The sequence below is a fragment of the Pagrus major genome, chromosome 5 (assembly GCF_040436345.1).
Source record: "Pagrus major chromosome 5, Pma_NU_1.0".
NCBI lineage: Eukaryota > Metazoa > Chordata > Actinopteri > Spariformes > Sparidae > Pagrus > Pagrus major.
In genome coordinates this window covers 28,261,624-28,278,758 of record NC_133219.1, presented here as the reverse complement: position 1 = coordinate 28,278,758, position 17,135 = coordinate 28,261,624, and the positions used below count along the sequence as shown (strand labels likewise).

The 17,135-nt window shown below is 47.9% G+C and overlaps 28 non-coding genes across 28 annotated transcripts; all 28 read left to right on the top strand.

The window, feature by feature from the left end:
• The first annotated feature begins 21 nt into the window (after nt 1-21).
• On the top strand, nt 22-140 carry LOC140997281 (5S ribosomal RNA). Its single transcript, XR_012179232.1, has one exon. It is a non-coding gene; the product is annotated as a 5S ribosomal RNA (ribosomal RNA).
• A 506-nt stretch (nt 141-646) lies between these two features.
• LOC140997280 (5S ribosomal RNA) lies at nt 647-765 on the top strand. The gene has a single exon (XR_012179231.1). It is a non-coding gene; the product is annotated as a 5S ribosomal RNA (ribosomal RNA).
• A 506-nt stretch (nt 766-1,271) lies between these two features.
• On the top strand, nt 1,272-1,390 carry LOC140997279 (5S ribosomal RNA). The gene has a single exon (XR_012179230.1). It is a non-coding gene; the product is annotated as a 5S ribosomal RNA (ribosomal RNA).
• Nucleotides 1,391-1,896: 506 nt separating this feature from the next.
• LOC140997278 (5S ribosomal RNA) lies at nt 1,897-2,015 on the top strand. The gene has a single exon (XR_012179229.1). It is a non-coding gene; the product is annotated as a 5S ribosomal RNA (ribosomal RNA).
• Nucleotides 2,016-2,521: 506 nt separating this feature from the next.
• On the top strand, nt 2,522-2,640 carry LOC140997276 (5S ribosomal RNA). Its single transcript, XR_012179227.1, has one exon. It is a non-coding gene; the product is annotated as a 5S ribosomal RNA (ribosomal RNA).
• A 506-nt stretch (nt 2,641-3,146) lies between these two features.
• LOC140997275 (5S ribosomal RNA) lies at nt 3,147-3,265 on the top strand. Its single transcript, XR_012179226.1, has one exon. It is a non-coding gene; the product is annotated as a 5S ribosomal RNA (ribosomal RNA).
• Nucleotides 3,266-3,771: 506 nt separating this feature from the next.
• LOC140997274 (5S ribosomal RNA) lies at nt 3,772-3,890 on the top strand. Its single transcript, XR_012179225.1, has one exon. It is a non-coding gene; the product is annotated as a 5S ribosomal RNA (ribosomal RNA).
• A 506-nt stretch (nt 3,891-4,396) lies between these two features.
• Nucleotides 4,397-4,515, top strand: LOC140997273 (5S ribosomal RNA). Its single transcript, XR_012179224.1, has one exon. It is a non-coding gene; the product is annotated as a 5S ribosomal RNA (ribosomal RNA).
• A 506-nt stretch (nt 4,516-5,021) lies between these two features.
• Nucleotides 5,022-5,140, top strand: LOC140997271 (5S ribosomal RNA). Its single transcript, XR_012179223.1, has one exon. It is a non-coding gene; the product is annotated as a 5S ribosomal RNA (ribosomal RNA).
• Nucleotides 5,141-5,646: 506 nt separating this feature from the next.
• Nucleotides 5,647-5,765, top strand: LOC140997270 (5S ribosomal RNA). Its single transcript, XR_012179222.1, has one exon. It is a non-coding gene; the product is annotated as a 5S ribosomal RNA (ribosomal RNA).
• A 506-nt stretch (nt 5,766-6,271) lies between these two features.
• Nucleotides 6,272-6,390, top strand: LOC140997269 (5S ribosomal RNA). Its single transcript, XR_012179221.1, has one exon. It is a non-coding gene; the product is annotated as a 5S ribosomal RNA (ribosomal RNA).
• Nucleotides 6,391-6,896: 506 nt separating this feature from the next.
• On the top strand, nt 6,897-7,015 carry LOC140997268 (5S ribosomal RNA). The gene has a single exon (XR_012179220.1). It is a non-coding gene; the product is annotated as a 5S ribosomal RNA (ribosomal RNA).
• A 506-nt stretch (nt 7,016-7,521) lies between these two features.
• LOC140997267 (5S ribosomal RNA) lies at nt 7,522-7,640 on the top strand. Its single transcript, XR_012179219.1, has one exon. It is a non-coding gene; the product is annotated as a 5S ribosomal RNA (ribosomal RNA).
• Nucleotides 7,641-8,146: 506 nt separating this feature from the next.
• On the top strand, nt 8,147-8,265 carry LOC140997266 (5S ribosomal RNA). Its single transcript, XR_012179218.1, has one exon. It is a non-coding gene; the product is annotated as a 5S ribosomal RNA (ribosomal RNA).
• A 506-nt stretch (nt 8,266-8,771) lies between these two features.
• LOC140997264 (5S ribosomal RNA) lies at nt 8,772-8,890 on the top strand. Its single transcript, XR_012179216.1, has one exon. It is a non-coding gene; the product is annotated as a 5S ribosomal RNA (ribosomal RNA).
• A 506-nt stretch (nt 8,891-9,396) lies between these two features.
• LOC140997263 (5S ribosomal RNA) lies at nt 9,397-9,515 on the top strand. The gene has a single exon (XR_012179215.1). It is a non-coding gene; the product is annotated as a 5S ribosomal RNA (ribosomal RNA).
• Nucleotides 9,516-10,021: 506 nt separating this feature from the next.
• LOC140997262 (5S ribosomal RNA) lies at nt 10,022-10,140 on the top strand. Its single transcript, XR_012179214.1, has one exon. It is a non-coding gene; the product is annotated as a 5S ribosomal RNA (ribosomal RNA).
• Nucleotides 10,141-10,646: 506 nt separating this feature from the next.
• LOC140997261 (5S ribosomal RNA) lies at nt 10,647-10,765 on the top strand. The gene has a single exon (XR_012179213.1). It is a non-coding gene; the product is annotated as a 5S ribosomal RNA (ribosomal RNA).
• Nucleotides 10,766-11,271: 506 nt separating this feature from the next.
• Nucleotides 11,272-11,390, top strand: LOC140997260 (5S ribosomal RNA). The gene has a single exon (XR_012179212.1). It is a non-coding gene; the product is annotated as a 5S ribosomal RNA (ribosomal RNA).
• A 506-nt stretch (nt 11,391-11,896) lies between these two features.
• LOC140997259 (5S ribosomal RNA) lies at nt 11,897-12,015 on the top strand. Its single transcript, XR_012179211.1, has one exon. It is a non-coding gene; the product is annotated as a 5S ribosomal RNA (ribosomal RNA).
• A 506-nt stretch (nt 12,016-12,521) lies between these two features.
• On the top strand, nt 12,522-12,640 carry LOC140997258 (5S ribosomal RNA). Its single transcript, XR_012179210.1, has one exon. It is a non-coding gene; the product is annotated as a 5S ribosomal RNA (ribosomal RNA).
• Nucleotides 12,641-13,146: 506 nt separating this feature from the next.
• LOC140997257 (5S ribosomal RNA) lies at nt 13,147-13,265 on the top strand. The gene has a single exon (XR_012179209.1). It is a non-coding gene; the product is annotated as a 5S ribosomal RNA (ribosomal RNA).
• A 506-nt stretch (nt 13,266-13,771) lies between these two features.
• Nucleotides 13,772-13,890, top strand: LOC140997255 (5S ribosomal RNA). Its single transcript, XR_012179208.1, has one exon. It is a non-coding gene; the product is annotated as a 5S ribosomal RNA (ribosomal RNA).
• Nucleotides 13,891-14,396: 506 nt separating this feature from the next.
• On the top strand, nt 14,397-14,515 carry LOC140997387 (5S ribosomal RNA). The gene has a single exon (XR_012179331.1). It is a non-coding gene; the product is annotated as a 5S ribosomal RNA (ribosomal RNA).
• A 506-nt stretch (nt 14,516-15,021) lies between these two features.
• Nucleotides 15,022-15,140, top strand: LOC140997254 (5S ribosomal RNA). Its single transcript, XR_012179207.1, has one exon. It is a non-coding gene; the product is annotated as a 5S ribosomal RNA (ribosomal RNA).
• A 506-nt stretch (nt 15,141-15,646) lies between these two features.
• Nucleotides 15,647-15,765, top strand: LOC140997252 (5S ribosomal RNA). Its single transcript, XR_012179205.1, has one exon. It is a non-coding gene; the product is annotated as a 5S ribosomal RNA (ribosomal RNA).
• A 506-nt stretch (nt 15,766-16,271) lies between these two features.
• On the top strand, nt 16,272-16,390 carry LOC140997251 (5S ribosomal RNA). The gene has a single exon (XR_012179204.1). It is a non-coding gene; the product is annotated as a 5S ribosomal RNA (ribosomal RNA).
• Nucleotides 16,391-16,896: 506 nt separating this feature from the next.
• LOC140997250 (5S ribosomal RNA) lies at nt 16,897-17,015 on the top strand. The gene has a single exon (XR_012179203.1). It is a non-coding gene; the product is annotated as a 5S ribosomal RNA (ribosomal RNA).
• The last annotated feature ends 120 nt before the right edge of the window (nt 17,016-17,135 follow it).

Here is a 17,135-nt window from a genome sequence, read left to right as displayed (position 1 = left end):
CTTTTTCGGGGTGCACGTGTGGCTTACGGCCATACCACTCTGAACACGCCCGATCTCGTCCGATCTCGGAAGCTAAGCAGGGTCGGGCCTGGTTAGTACTTGGATGGGAGACCGCCTGGGAATACCAGGTGCTGTAAGCTTTTTGACTTCTCTCTACAGACACCAGGCGGCGCTGCAGCTTCTTCAGTGGAGACAGAGGGTTGAAAAAAACCAGCAGCCTGTCTCTGCTTTTCCGATCATGCAGGCTGTCTGTTAAGGTGGAGCAATGTAAATGGCTAGTCCTTCGCTTCCTGTCTCCACTTCATGCTGTTTTATGCTACTGCTTCATTCCATTTCAGAGGGAAATATGGTACATTTTCCTCCTCTAAACATGTAATTATTTGATCCAATCGAATGCATCAATGAAAACACTGCTGAGACAATGATGTGTCAGTGCTTACCAATCCACTGACAGCTGTTTTCCATACAGCCAAAGCCTGGGAAATGTGAAAACAGGTGACGGCAGAGCTTGCTATGAAGGCTCATTTTTCATCCTGGTAACAGGATTTGCTTTATTTCTGGACGTACCCTACCTGCACTCCAAGGCAAAACAATGAAACGCCATCTGAGGGCATCTTCAAAAGGCCTTTTTCGGGGTGCACGTGTGGCTTACGGCCATACCACTCTGAACACGCCCGATCTCGTCCGATCTCGGAAGCTAAGCAGGGTCGGGCCTGGTTAGTACTTGGATGGGAGACCGCCTGGGAATACCAGGTGCTGTAAGCTTTTTGACTTCTCTCTACAGACACCAGGCGGCGCTGCAGCTTCTTCAGTGGAGACAGAGGGTTGAAAAAAACCAGCAGCCTGTCTCTGCTTTTCCGATCATGCAGGCTGTCTGTTAAGGTGGAGCAATGTAAATGGCTAGTCCTTCGCTTCCTGTCTCCACTTCATGCTGTTTTATGCTACTGCTTCATTCCATTTCAGAGGGAAATATGGTACATTTTCCTCCTCTAAACATGTAATTATTTGATCCAATCGAATGCATCAATGAAAACACTGCTGAGACAATGATGTGTCAGTGCTTACCAATCCACTGACAGCTGTTTTCCATACAGCCAAAGCCTGGGAAATGTGAAAACAGGTGACGGCAGAGCTTGCTATGAAGGCTCATTTTTCATCCTGGTAACAGGATTTGCTTTATTTCTGGACGTACCCTACCTGCACTCCAAGGCAAAACAATGAAACGCCATCTGAGGGCATCTTCAAAAGGCCTTTTTCGGGGTGCACGTGTGGCTTACGGCCATACCACTCTGAACACGCCCGATCTCGTCCGATCTCGGAAGCTAAGCAGGGTCGGGCCTGGTTAGTACTTGGATGGGAGACCGCCTGGGAATACCAGGTGCTGTAAGCTTTTTGACTTCTCTCTACAGACACCAGGCGGCGCTGCAGCTTCTTCAGTGGAGACAGAGGGTTGAAAAAAACCAGCAGCCTGTCTCTGCTTTTCCGATCATGCAGGCTGTCTGTTAAGGTGGAGCAATGTAAATGGCTAGTCCTTCGCTTCCTGTCTCCACTTCATGCTGTTTTATGCTACTGCTTCATTCCATTTCAGAGGGAAATATGGTACATTTTCCTCCTCTAAACATGTAATTATTTGATCCAATCGAATGCATCAATGAAAACACTGCTGAGACAATGATGTGTCAGTGCTTACCAATCCACTGACAGCTGTTTTCCATACAGCCAAAGCCTGGGAAATGTGAAAACAGGTGACGGCAGAGCTTGCTATGAAGGCTCATTTTTCATCCTGGTAACAGGATTTGCTTTATTTCTGGACGTACCCTACCTGCACTCCAAGGCAAAACAATGAAACGCCATCTGAGGGCATCTTTAAAAGGCCTTTTTCGGGGTGCACGTGTGGCTTACGGCCATACCACTCTGAACACGCCCGATCTCGTCCGATCTCGGAAGCTAAGCAGGGTCGGGCCTGGTTAGTACTTGGATGGGAGACCGCCTGGGAATACCAGGTGCTGTAAGCTTTTTGACTTCTCTCTACAGACACCAGGCGGCGCTGCAGCTTCTTCAGTGGAGACAGAGGGTTGAAAAAAACCAGCAGCCTGTCTCTGCTTTTCCGATCATGCAGGCTGTCTGTTAAGGTGGAGCAATGTAAATGGCTAGTCCTTCGCTTCCTGTCTCCACTTCATGCTGTTTTATGCTACTGCTTCATTCCATTTCAGAGGGAAATATGGTACATTTCCCTCCTCTAAACATGTAATTATTTGATCCAATCGAATGCATCAATGAAAACACTGCTGAGACAATGATGTGTCAGTGCTTACCAATCCACTGACAGCTGTTTTCCATACAGCCAAAGCCTGGGAAATGTGAAAACAGGTGACGGCAGAGCTTGCTATGAAGGCTCATTTTTCATCCTGGTAACAGGATTTGCTTTATTTCTGGACGTACCCTACCTGCACTCCAAGGCAAAACAATGAAACGCCATCTGAGGGCATCTTCAAAAGGCCTTTTTCGGGGTGCACGTGTGGCTTACGGCCATACCACTCTGAACACGCCCGATCTCGTCCGATCTCGGAAGCTAAGCAGGGTCGGGCCTGGTTAGTACTTGGATGGGAGACCGCCTGGGAATACCAGGTGCTGTAAGCTTTTTGACTTCTCTCTACAGACACCAGGCGGCGCTGCAGCTTCTTCAGTGGAGACAGAGGGTTGAAAAAAACCAGCAGCCTGTCTCTGCTTTTCCGATCATGCAGGCTGTCTGTTAAGGTGGAGCAATGTAAATGGCTAGTCCTTCGCTTCCTGTCTCCACTTCATGCTGTTTTATGCTACTGCTTCATTCCATTTCAGAGGGAAATATGGTACATTTTCCTCCTCTAAACATGTAATTATTTGATCCAATCGAATGCATCAATGAAAACACTGCTGAGACAATGATGTGTCAGTGCTTACCAATCCACTGACAGCTGTTTTCCATACAGCCAAAGCCTGGGAAATGTGAAAACAGGTGACGGCAGAGCTTGCTATGAAGGCTCATTTTTCATCCTGGTAACAGGATTTGCTTTATTTCTGGACGTACCCTACCTGCACTCCAAGGCAAAACAATGAAACACCATCTGAGGGCATCTTCAAAAGGCCTTTTTCGGGGTGCACGTGTGGCTTACGGCCATACCACTCTGAACACGCCCGATCTCGTCCGATCTCGGAAGCTAAGCAGGGTCGGGCCTGGTTAGTACTTGGATGGGAGACCGCCTGGGAATACCAGGTGCTGTAAGCTTTTTGACTTCTCTCTACAGACACCAGGCGGCGCTGCAGCTTCTTCAGTGGAGACAGAGGGTTGAAAAAAACCAGCAGCCTGTCTCTGCTTTTCCGATCATGCAGGCTGTCTGTTAAGGTGGAGCAATGTAAATGGCTAGTCCTTCGCTTCCTGTCTCCACTTCATGCTGTTTTATGCTACTGCTTCATTCCATTTCAGAGGGAAATATGGTACATTTCCCTCCTCTAAACATGTAATTATTTGATCCAATCGAATGCATCAATGAAAACACTGCTGAGACAATGATGTGTCAGTGCTTACCAATCCACTGACAGCTGTTTTCCATACAGCCAAAGCCTGGGAAATGTGAAAACAGGTGACGGCAGAGCTTGCTATGAAGGCTCATTTTTCATCCTGGTAACAGGATTTGCTTTATTTCTGGACGTACCCTACCTGCACTCCAAGGCAAAACAATGAAACGCCATCTGAGGGCATCTTCAAAAGGCCTTTTTCGGGGTGCACGTGTGGCTTACGGCCATACCACTCTGAACACGCCCGATCTCGTCCGATCTCGGAAGCTAAGCAGGGTCGGGCCTGGTTAGTACTTGGATGGGAGACCGCCTGGGAATACCAGGTGCTGTAAGCTTTTTGACTTCTCTCTACAGACACCAGGCGGCGCTGCAGCTTCTTCAGTGGAGACAGAGGGTTGAAAAAAACCAGCAGCCTGTCTCTGCTTTTCCGATCATGCAGGCTGTCTGTTAAGGTGGAGCAATGTAAATGGCTAGTCCTTCGCTTCCTGTCTCCACTTCATGCTGTTTTATGCTACTGCTTCATTCCATTTCAGAGGGAAATATGGTACATTTTCCTCCTCTAAACATGTAATTATTTGATCCAATCGAATGCATCAATGAAAACACTGCTGAGACAATGATGTGTCAGTGCTTACCAATCCACTGACAGCTGTTTTCCATACAGCCAAAGCCTGGGAAATGTGAAAACAGGTGACGGCAGAGCTTGCTATGAAGGCTCATTTTTCATCCTGGTAACAGGATTTGCTTTATTTCTGGACGTACCCTACCTGCACTCCAAGGCAAAACAATGAAACGCCATCTGAGGGCATCTTTAAAAGGCCTTTTTCGGGGTGCACGTGTGGCTTACGGCCATACCACTCTGAACACGCCCGATCTCGTCCGATCTCGGAAGCTAAGCAGGGTCGGGCCTGGTTAGTACTTGGATGGGAGACCGCCTGGGAATACCAGGTGCTGTAAGCTTTTTGACTTCTCTCTACAGACACCAGGCGGCGCTGCAGCTTCTTCAGTGGAGACAGAGGGTTGAAAAAAACCAGCAGCCTGTCTCTGCTTTTCCGATCATGCAGGCTGTCTGTTAAGGTGGAGCAATGTAAATGGCTAGTCCTTCGCTTCCTGTCTCCACTTCATGCTGTTTTATGCTACTGCTTCATTCCATTTCAGAGGGAAATATGGTACATTTCCCTCCTCTAAACATGTAATTATTTGATCCAATCGAATGCATCAATGAAAACACTGCTGAGACAATGATGTGTCAGTGCTTACCAATCCACTGACAGCTGTTTTCCATACAGCCAAAGCCTGGGAAATGTGAAAACAGGTGACGGCAGAGCTTGCTATGAAGGCTCATTTTTCATCCTGGTAACAGGATTTGCTTTATTTCTGGACGTACCCTACCTGCACTCCAAGGCAAAACAATGAAACGCCATCTGAGGGCATCTTCAAAAGGCCTTTTTCGGGGTGCACGTGTGGCTTACGGCCATACCACTCTGAACACGCCCGATCTCGTCCGATCTCGGAAGCTAAGCAGGGTCGGGCCTGGTTAGTACTTGGATGGGAGACCGCCTGGGAATACCAGGTGCTGTAAGCTTTTTGACTTCTCTCTACAGACACCAGGCGGCGCTGCAGCTTCTTCAGTGGAGACAGAGGGTTGAAAAAAACCAGCAGCCTGTCTCTGCTTTTCCGATCATGCAGGCTGTCTGTTAAGGTGGAGCAATGTAAATGGCTAGTCCTTCGCTTCCTGTCTCCACTTCATGCTGTTTTATGCTACTGCTTCATTCCATTTCAGAGGGAAATATGGTACATTTCCCTCCTCTAAACATGTAATTATTTGATCCAATCGAATGCATCAATGAAAACACTGCTGAGACAATGATGTGTCAGTGCTTACCAATCCACTGACAGCTGTTTTCCATACAGCCAAAGCCTGGGAAATGTGAAAACAGGTGACGGCAGAGCTTGCTATGAAGGCTCATTTTTCATCCTGGTAACAGGATTTGCTTTATTTCTGGACGTACCCTACCTGCACTCCAAGGCAAAACAATGAAACGCCATCTGAGGGCATCTTCAAAAGGCCTTTTTCGGGGTGCACGTGTGGCTTACGGCCATACCACTCTGAACACGCCCGATCTCGTCCGATCTCGGAAGCTAAGCAGGGTCGGGCCTGGTTAGTACTTGGATGGGAGACCGCCTGGGAATACCAGGTGCTGTAAGCTTTTTGACTTCTCTCTACAGACACCAGGCGGCGCTGCAGCTTCTTCAGTGGAGACAGAGGGTTGAAAAAAACCAGCAGCCTGTCTCTGCTTTTCCGATCATGCAGGCTGTCTGTTAAGGTGGAGCAATGTAAATGGCTAGTCCTTCGCTTCCTGTCTCCACTTCATGCTGTTTTATGCTACTGCTTCATTCCATTTCAGAGGGAAATATGGTACATTTTCCTCCTCTAAACATGTAATTATTTGATCCAATCGAATGCATCAATGAAAACACTGCTGAGACAATGATGTGTCAGTGCTTACCAATCCACTGACAGCTGTTTTCCATACAGCCAAAGCCTGGGAAATGTGAAAACAGGTGACGGCAGAGCTTGCTATGAAGGCTCATTTTTCATCCTGGTAAAAGGATTTGCTTTATTTCTGGACGTACCCTACCTGCACTCCAAGGCAAAACAATGAAACGCCATCTGAGGGCATCTTTAAAAGGCCTTTTTCGGGGTGCACGTGTGGCTTACGGCCATACCACTCTGAACACGCCCGATCTCGTCCGATCTCGGAAGCTAAGCAGGGTCGGGCCTGGTTAGTACTTGGATGGGAGACCGCCTGGGAATACCAGGTGCTGTAAGCTTTTTGACTTCTCTCTACAGACACCAGGCGGCGCTGCAGCTTCTTCAGTGGAGACAGAGGGTTGAAAAAAACCAGCAGCCTGTCTCTGCTTTTCCGATCATGCAGGCTGTCTGTTAAGGTGGAGCAATGTAAATGGCTAGTCCTTCGCTTCCTGTCTCCACTTCATGCTGTTTTATGCTACTGCTTCATTCCATTTCAGAGGGAAATATGGTACATTTTCCTCCTCTAAACATGTAATTATTTGATCCAATCGAATGCATCAATGAAAACACTGCTGAGACAATGATGTGTCAGTGCTTACCAATCCACTGACAGCTGTTTTCCATACAGCCAAAGCCTGGGAAATGTGAAAACAGGTGACGGCAGAGCTTGCTATGAAGGCTCATTTTTCATCCTGGTAACAGGATTTGCTTTATTTCTGGACGTACCCTACCTGCACTCCAAGGCAAAACAATGAAACGCCATCTGAGGGCATCTTTAAAAGGCCTTTTTCGGGGTGCACGTGTGGCTTACGGCCATACCACTCTGAACACGCCCGATCTCGTCCGATCTCGGAAGCTAAGCAGGGTCGGGCCTGGTTAGTACTTGGATGGGAGACCGCCTGGGAATACCAGGTGCTGTAAGCTTTTTGACTTCTCTCTACAGACACCAGGCGGCGCTGCAGCTTCTTCAGTGGAGACAGAGGGTTGAAAAAAACCAGCAGCCTGTCTCTGCTTTTCCGATCATGCAGGCTGTCTGTTAAGGTGGAGCAATGTAAATGGCTAGTCCTTCGCTTCCTGTCTCCACTTCATGCTGTTTTATGCTACTGCTTCATTCCATTTCAGAGGGAAATATGGTACATTTTCCTCCTCTAAACATGTAATTATTTGATCCAATCGAATGCATCAATGAAAACACTGCTGAGACAATGATGTGTCAGTGCTTACCAATCCACTGACAGCTGTTTTCCATACAGCCAAAGCCTGGGAAATGTGAAAACAGGTGACGGCAGAGCTTGCTATGAAGGCTCATTTTTCATCCTGGTAACAGGATTTGCTTTATTTCTGGACGTACCCTACCTGCACTCCAAGGCAAAACAATGAAACGCCATCTGAGGGCATCTTTAAAAGGCCTTTTTCGGGGTGCACGTGTGGCTTACGGCCATACCACTCTGAACACGCCCGATCTCGTCCGATCTCGGAAGCTAAGCAGGGTCGGGCCTGGTTAGTACTTGGATGGGAGACCGCCTGGGAATACCAGGTGCTGTAAGCTTTTTGACTTCTCTCTACAGACACCAGGCGGCGCTGCAGCTTCTTCAGTGGAGACAGAGGGTTGAAAAAAACCAGCAGCCTGTCTCTGCTTTTCCGATCATGCAGGCTGTCTGTTAAGGTGGAGCAATGTAAATGGCTAGTCCTTCGCTTCCTGTCTCCACTTCATGCTGTTTTATGCTACTGCTTCATTCCATTTCAGAGGGAAATATGGTACATTTCCCTCCTCTAAACATGTAATTATTTGATCCAATCGAATGCATCAATGAAAACACTGCTGAGACAATGATGTGTCAGTGCTTACCAATCCACTGACAGCTGTTTTCCATACAGCCAAAGCCTGGGAAATGTGAAAACAGGTGACGGCAGAGCTTGCTATGAAGGCTCATTTTTCATCCTGGTAACAGGATTTGCTTTATTTCTGGACGTACCCTACCTGCACTCCAAGGCAAAACAATGAAACGCCATCTGAGGGCATCTTCAAAAGGCCTTTTTCGGGGTGCACGTGTGGCTTACGGCCATACCACTCTGAACACGCCCGATCTCGTCCGATCTCGGAAGCTAAGCAGGGTCGGGCCTGGTTAGTACTTGGATGGGAGACCGCCTGGGAATACCAGGTGCTGTAAGCTTTTTGACTTCTCTCTACAGACACCAGGCGGCGCTGCAGCTTCTTCAGTGGAGACAGAGGGTTGAAAAAAACCAGCAGCCTGTCTCTGCTTTTCCGATCATGCAGGCTGTCTGTTAAGGTGGAGCAATGTAAATGGCTAGTCCTTCGCTTCCTGTCTCCACTTCATGCTGTTTTATGCTACTGCTTCATTCCATTTCAGAGGGAAATATGGTACATTTCCCTCCTCTAAACATGTAATTATTTGATCCAATCGAATGCATCAATGAAAACACTGCTGAGACAATGATGTGTCAGTGCTTACCAATCCACTGACAGCTGTTTTCCATACAGCCAAAGCCTGGGAAATGTGAAAACAGGTGACGGCAGAGCTTGCTATGAAGGCTCATTTTTCATCCTGGTAACAGGATTTGCTTTATTTCTGGACGTACCCTACCTGCACTCCAAGGCAAAACAATGAAACGCCATCTGAGGGCATCTTCAAAAGGCCTTTTTCGGGGTGCACGTGTGGCTTACGGCCATACCACTCTGAACACGCCCGATCTCGTCCGATCTCGGAAGCTAAGCAGGGTCGGGCCTGGTTAGTACTTGGATGGGAGACCGCCTGGGAATACCAGGTGCTGTAAGCTTTTTGACTTCTCTCTACAGACACCAGGCGGCGCTGCAGCTTCTTCAGTGGAGACAGAGGGTTGAAAAAAACCAGCAGCCTGTCTCTGCTTTTCCGATCATGCAGGCTGTCTGTTAAGGTGGAGCAATGTAAATGGCTAGTCCTTCGCTTCCTGTCTCCACTTCATGCTGTTTTATGCTACTGCTTCATTCCATTTCAGAGGGAAATATGGTACATTTTCCTCCTCTAAACATGTAATTATTTGATCCAATCGAATGCATCAATGAAAACACTGCTGAGACAATGATGTGTCAGTGCTTACCAATCCACTGACAGCTGTTTTCCATACAGCCAAAGCCTGGGAAATGTGAAAACAGGTGACGGCAGAGCTTGCTATGAAGGCTCATTTTTCATCCTGGTAAAAGGATTTGCTTTATTTCTGGACGTACCCTACCTGCACTCCAAGGCAAAACAATGAAACGCCATCTGAGGGCATCTTTAAAAGGCCTTTTTCGGGGTGCACGTGTGGCTTACGGCCATACCACTCTGAACACGCCCGATCTCGTCCGATCTCGGAAGCTAAGCAGGGTCGGGCCTGGTTAGTACTTGGATGGGAGACCGCCTGGGAATACCAGGTGCTGTAAGCTTTTTGACTTCTCTCTACAGACACCAGGCGGCGCTGCAGCTTCTTCAGTGGAGACAGAGGGTTGAAAAAAACCAGCAGCCTGTCTCTGCTTTTCCGATCATGCAGGCTGTCTGTTAAGGTGGAGCAATGTAAATGGCTAGTCCTTCGCTTCCTGTCTCCACTTCATGCTGTTTTATGCTACTGCTTCATTCCATTTCAGAGGGAAATATGGTACATTTTCCTCCTCTAAACATGTAATTATTTGATCCAATCGAATGCATCAATGAAAACACTGCTGAGACAATGATGTGTCAGTGCTTACCAATCCACTGACAGCTGTTTTCCATACAGCCAAAGCCTGGGAAATGTGAAAACAGGTGACGGCAGAGCTTGCTATGAAGGCTCATTTTTCATCCTGGTAACAGGATTTGCTTTATTTCTGGACGTACCCTACCTGCACTCCAAGGCAAAACAATGAAACGCCATCTGAGGGCATCTTTAAAAGGCCTTTTTCGGGGTGCACGTGTGGCTTACGGCCATACCACTCTGAACACGCCCGATCTCGTCCGATCTCGGAAGCTAAGCAGGGTCGGGCCTGGTTAGTACTTGGATGGGAGACCGCCTGGGAATACCAGGTGCTGTAAGCTTTTTGACTTCTCTCTACAGACACCAGGCGGCGCTGCAGCTTCTTCAGTGGAGACAGAGGGTTGAAAAAAACCAGCAGCCTGTCTCTGCTTTTCCGATCATGCAGGCTGTCTGTTAAGGTGGAGCAATGTAAATGGCTAGTCCTTCGCTTCCTGTCTCCACTTCATGCTGTTTTATGCTACTGCTTCATTCCATTTCAGAGGGAAATATGGTACATTTTCCTCCTCTAAACATGTAATTATTTGATCCAATCGAATGCATCAATGAAAACACTGCTGAGACAATGATGTGTCAGTGCTTACCAATCCACTGACAGCTGTTTTCCATACAGCCAAAGCCTGGGAAATGTGAAAACAGGTGACGGCAGAGCTTGCTATGAAGGCTCATTTTTCATCCTGGTAACAGGATTTGCTTTATTTCTGGACGTACCCTACCTGCACTCCAAGGCAAAACAATGAAATGCCATCTGAGGGCATCTTTAAAAGGCCTTTTTCGGGGTGCACGTGTGGCTTACGGCCATACCACTCTGAACACGCCCGATCTCGTCCGATCTCGGAAGCTAAGCAGGGTCGGGCCTGGTTAGTACTTGGATGGGAGACCGCCTGGGAATACCAGGTGCTGTAAGCTTTTTGACTTCTCTCTACAGACACCAGGCGGCGCTGCAGCTTCTTCAGTGGAGACAGAGGGTTGAAAAAAACCAGCAGCCTGTCTCTGCTTTTCCGATCATGCAGGCTGTCTGTTAAGGTGGAGCAATGTAAATGGCTAGTCCTTCGCTTCCTGTCTCCACTTCATGCTGTTTTATGCTACTGCTTCATTCCATTTCAGAGGGAAATATGGTACATTTTCCTCCTCTAAACATGTAATTATTTGATCCAATCGAATGCATCAATGAAAACACTGCTGAGACAATGATGTGTCAGTGCTTACCAATCCACTGACAGCTGTTTTCCATACAGCCAAAGCCTGGGAAATGTGAAAACAGGTGACGGCAGAGCTTGCTATGAAGGCTCATTTTTCATCCTGGTAACAGGATTTGCTTTATTTCTGGACGTACCCTACCTGCACTCCAAGGCAAAACAATGAAACGCCATCTGAGGGCATCTTCAAAAGGCCTTTTTCGGGGTGCACGTGTGGCTTACGGCCATACCACTCTGAACACGCCCGATCTCGTCCGATCTCGGAAGCTAAGCAGGGTCGGGCCTGGTTAGTACTTGGATGGGAGACCGCCTGGGAATACCAGGTGCTGTAAGCTTTTTGACTTCTCTCTACAGACACCAGGCGGCGCTGCAGCTTCTTCAGTGGAGACAGAGGGTTGAAAAAAACCAGCAGCCTGTCTCTGCTTTTCCGATCATGCAGGCTGTCTGTTAAGGTGGAGCAATGTAAATGGCTAGTCCTTCGCTTCCTGTCTCCACTTCATGCTGTTTTATGCTACTGCTTCATTCCATTTCAGAGGGAAATATGGTACATTTTCCTCCTCTAAACATGTAATTATTTGATCCAATCGAATGCATCAATGAAAACACTGCTGAGACAATGATGTGTCAGTGCTTACCAATCCACTGACAGCTGTTTTCCATACAGCCAAAGCCTGGGAAATGTGAAAACAGGTGACGGCAGAGCTTGCTATGAAGGCTCATTTTTCATCCTGGTAACAGGATTTGCTTTATTTCTGGACGTACCCTACCTGCACTCCAAGGCAAAACAATGAAACGCCATCTGAGGGCATCTTCAAAAGGCCTTTTTCGGGGTGCACGTGTGGCTTACGGCCATACCACTCTGAACACGCCCGATCTCGTCCGATCTCGGAAGCTAAGCAGGGTCGGGCCTGGTTAGTACTTGGATGGGAGACCGCCTGGGAATACCAGGTGCTGTAAGCTTTTTGACTTCTCTCTACAGACACCAGGCGGCGCTGCAGCTTCTTCAGTGGAGACAGAGGGTTGAAAAAAACCAGCAGCCTGTCTCTGCTTTTCCGATCATGCAGGCTGTCTGTTAAGGTGGAGCAATGTAAATGGCTAGTCCTTCGCTTCCTGTCTCCACTTCATGCTGTTTTATGCTACTGCTTCATTCCATTTCAGAGGGAAATATGGTACATTTCCCTCCTCTAAACATGTAATTATTTGATCCAATCGAATGCATCAATGAAAACACTGCTGAGACAATGATGTGTCAGTGCTTACCAATCCACTGACAGCTGTTTTCCATACAGCCAAAGCCTGGGAAATGTGAAAACAGGTGACGGCAGAGCTTGCTATGAAGGCTCATTTTTCATCCTGGTAACAGGATTTGCTTTATTTCTGGACGTACCCTACCTGCACTCCAAGGCAAAACAATGAAACGCCATCTGAGGGCATCTTCAAAAGGCCTTTTTCGGGGTGCACGTGTGGCTTACGGCCATACCACTCTGAACACGCCCGATCTCGTCCGATCTCGGAAGCTAAGCAGGGTCGGGCCTGGTTAGTACTTGGATGGGAGACCGCCTGGGAATACCAGGTGCTGTAAGCTTTTTGACTTCTCTCTACAGACACCAGGCGGCGCTGCAGCTTCTTCAGTGGAGACAGAGGGTTGAAAAAAACCAGCAGCCTGTCTCTGCTTTTCCGATCATGCAGGCTGTCTGTTAAGGTGGAGCAATGTAAATGGCTAGTCCTTCGCTTCCTGTCTCCACTTCATGCTGTTTTATGCTACTGCTTCATTCCATTTCAGAGGGAAATATGGTACATTTTCCTCCTCTAAACATGTAATTATTTGATCCAATCGAATGCATCAATGAAAACACTGCTGAGACAATGATGTGTCAGTGCTTACCAATCCACTGACAGCTGTTTTCCATACAGCCAAAGCCTGGGAAATGTGAAAACAGGTGACGGCAGAGCTTGCTATGAAGGCTCATTTTTCATCCTGGTAACAGGATTTGCTTTATTTCTGGACGTACCCTACCTGCACTCCAAGGCAAAACAATGAAACGCCATCTGAGGGCATCTTTAAAAGGCCTTTTTCGGGGTGCACGTGTGGCTTACGGCCATACCACTCTGAACACGCCCGATCTCGTCCGATCTCGGAAGCTAAGCAGGGTCGGGCCTGGTTAGTACTTGGATGGGAGACCGCCTGGGAATACCAGGTGCTGTAAGCTTTTTGACTTCTCTCTACAGACACCAGGCGGCGCTGCAGCTTCTTCAGTGGAGACAGAGGGTTGAAAAAAACCAGCAGCCTGTCTCTGCTTTTCCGATCATGCAGGCTGTCTGTTAAGGTGGAGCAATGTAAATGGCTAGTCCTTCGCTTCCTGTCTCCACTTCATGCTGTTTTATGCTACTGCTTCATTCCATTTCAGAGGGAAATATGGTACATTTCCCTCCTCTAAACATGTAATTATTTGATCCAATCGAATGCATCAATGAAAACACTGCTGAGACAATGATGTGTCAGTGCTTACCAATCCACTGACAGCTGTTTTCCATACAGCCAAAGCCTGGGAAATGTGAAAACAGGTGACGGCAGAGCTTGCTATGAAGGCTCATTTTTCATCCTGGTAACAGGATTTGCTTTATTTCTGGACGTACCCTACCTGCACTCCAAGGCAAAACAATGAAACGCCATCTGAGGGCATCTTCAAAAGGCCTTTTTCGGGGTGCACGTGTGGCTTACGGCCATACCACTCTGAACACGCCCGATCTCGTCCGATCTCGGAAGCTAAGCAGGGTCGGGCCTGGTTAGTACTTGGATGGGAGACCGCCTGGGAATACCAGGTGCTGTAAGCTTTTTGACTTCTCTCTACAGACACCAGGCGGCGCTGCAGCTTCTTCAGTGGAGACAGAGGGTTGAAAAAAACCAGCAGCCTGTCTCTGCTTTTCCGATCATGCAGGCTGTCTGTTAAGGTGGAGCAATGTAAATGGCTAGTCCTTCGCTTCCTGTCTCCACTTCATGCTGTTTTATGCTACTGCTTCATTCCATTTCAGAGGGAAATATGGTACATTTCCCTCCTCTAAACATGTAATTATTTGATCCAATCGAATGCATCAATGAAAACACTGCTGAGACAATGATGTGTCAGTGCTTACCAATCCACTGACAGCTGTTTTCCATACAGCCAAAGCCTGGGAAATGTGAAAACAGGTGACGGCAGAGCTTGCTATGAAGGCTCATTTTTCATCCTGGTAACAGGATTTGCTTTATTTCTGGACGTACCCTACCTGCACTCCAAGGCAAAACAATGAAACGCCATCTGAGGGCATCTTCAAAAGGCCTTTTTCGGGGTGCACGTGTGGCTTACGGCCATACCACTCTGAACACGCCCGATCTCGTCCGATCTCGGAAGCCAAGCAGGGTCGGGCCTGGTTAGTACTTGGATGGGAGACCGCCTGGGAATACCAGGTGCTGTAAGCTTTTTGACTTCTCTCTACAGACACCAGGCGGCGCTGCAGCTTCTTCAGTGGAGACAGAGGGTTGAAAAAAACCAGCAGCCTGTCTCTGCTTTTCCGATCATGCAGGCTGTCTGTTAAGGTGGAGCAATGTAAATGGCTAGTCCTTCGCTTCCTGTCTCCACTTCATGCTGTTTTATGCTACTGCTTCATTCCATTTCAGAGGGAAATATGGTACATTTTCCTCCTCTAAACATGTAATTATTTGATCCAATCGAATGCATCAATGAAAACACTGCTGAGACAATGATGTGTCAGTGCTTACCAATCCACTGACAGCTGTTTTCCATACAGCCAAAGCCTGGGAAATGTGAAAACAGGTGACGGCAGAGCTTGCTATGAAGGCTCATTTTTCATCCTGGTAACAGGATTTGCTTTATTTCTGGACGTACCCTACCTGCACTCCAAGGCAAAACAATGAAACGCCATCTGAGGGCATCTTCAAAAGGCCTTTTTCGGGGTGCACGTGTGGCTTACGGCCATACCACTCTGAACACGCCCGATCTCGTCCGATCTCGGAAGCTAAGCAGGGTCGGGCCTGGTTAGTACTTGGATGGGAGACCGCCTGGGAATACCAGGTGCTGTAAGCTTTTTGACTTCTCTCTACAGACACCAGGCGGCGCTGCAGCTTCTTCAGTGGAGACAGAGGGTTGAAAAAAACCAGCAGCCTGTCTCTGCTTTTCCGATCATGCAGGCTGTCTGTTAAGGTGGAGCAATGTAAATGGCTAGTCCTTCGCTTCCTGTCTCCACTTCATGCTGTTTTATGCTACTGCTTCATTCCATTTCAGAGGGAAATATGGTACATTTTCCTCCTCTAAACATGTAATTATTTGATCCAATCGAATGCATCAATGAAAACACTGCTGAGACAATGATGTGTCAGTGCTTACCAATCCACTGACAGCTGTTTTCCATACAGCCAAAGCCTGGGAAATGTGAAAACAGGTGACGGCAGAGCTTGCTATGAAGGCTCATTTTTCATCCTGGTAACAGGATTTGCTTTATTTCTGGACGTACCCTACCTGCACTCCAAGGCAAAACAATGAAACGCCATCTGAGGGCATCTTCAAAAGGCCTTTTTCGGGGTGCACGTGTGGCTTACGGCCATACCACTCTGAACACGCCCGATCTCGTCCGATCTCGGAAGCTAAGCAGGGTCGGGCCTGGTTAGTACTTGGATGGGAGACCGCCTGGGAATACCAGGTGCTGTAAGCTTTTTGACTTCTCTCTACAGACACCAGGCGGCGCTGCAGCTTCTTCAGTGGAGACAGAGGGTTGAAAAAAACCAGCAGCCTGTCTCTGCTTTTCCGATCATGCAGGCTGTCTGTTAAGGTGGAGCAATGTAAATGGCTAGTCCTTCGCTTCCTGTCTCCACTTCATGCTGTTTTATGCTACTGCTTCATTCCATTTCAGAGGGAAATATGGTACATTTTCCTCCTCTAAACATGTAATTATTTGATCCAATCGAATGCATCAATGAAAACACTGCTGAGACAATGATGTGTCAGTGCTTACCAATCCACTGACAGCTGTTTTCCATACAGCCAAAGCCTGGGAAATGTGAAAACAGGTGACGGCAGAGCTTGCTATGAAGGCTCATTTTTCATCCTGGTAACAGGATTTGCTTTATTTCTGGACGTACCCTACCTGCACTCCAAGGCAAAACAATGAAACGCCATCTGAGGGCATCTTTAAAAGGCCTTTTTCGGGGTGCACGTGTGGCTTACGGCCATACCACTCTGAACACGCCCGATCTCGTCCGATCTCGGAAGCTAAGCAGGGTCGGGCCTGGTTAGTACTTGGATGGGAGACCGCCTGGGAATACCAGGTGCTGTAAGCTTTTTGACTTCTCTCTACAGACACCAGGCGGCGCTGCAGCTTCTTCAGTGGAGACAGAGGGTTGAAAAAAACCAGCAGCCTGTCTCTGCTTTTCCGATCATGCAGGCTGTCTGTTAAGGTGGAGCAATGTAAATGGCTAGTCCTTCGCTTCCTGTCTCCACTTCATGCTGTTTTATGCTACTGCTTCATTCCATTTCAGAGGGAAATATGGTACATTTTCCTCCTCTAAACATGTAATTATTTGATCCAATCGAATGCATCAATGAAAACACTGCTGAGACAATGATGTGTCAGTGCTTACCAATCCACTGACAGCTGTTTTCCATACAGCCAAAGCCTGGGAAATGTGAAAACAGCTGACGGCAGAGCTTGCTATGAAGGCTCATTTTTCATCCTGGTAACAGGATTTGCCTTATTTCTGGACGTACCCTACCTGCACTCCAAGGCAAAACAATGAAACGCCATCTGAGGGCATCTTTAAAAGGCCTTTTTCGGGGTGCACGTGTGGCTTACGGCCATACCACTCTGAACACGCCCGATCTCGTCCGATCTCGGAAGCTAAGCAGGGTCGGGCCTGGTTAGTACTTGGATGGGAGACCGCCTGGGAATACCAGGTGCTGTAAGCTTTTTGACTTCTCTCTACAGACACCAGGCGGCGCTGCAGCTTCTTCAGTGGAGACAGAGGGTTGAAAAAAACCAGCAGCCTGTCTCTGCTTTTCCGATCATGCAGGCTGTCTGTTAAGGTG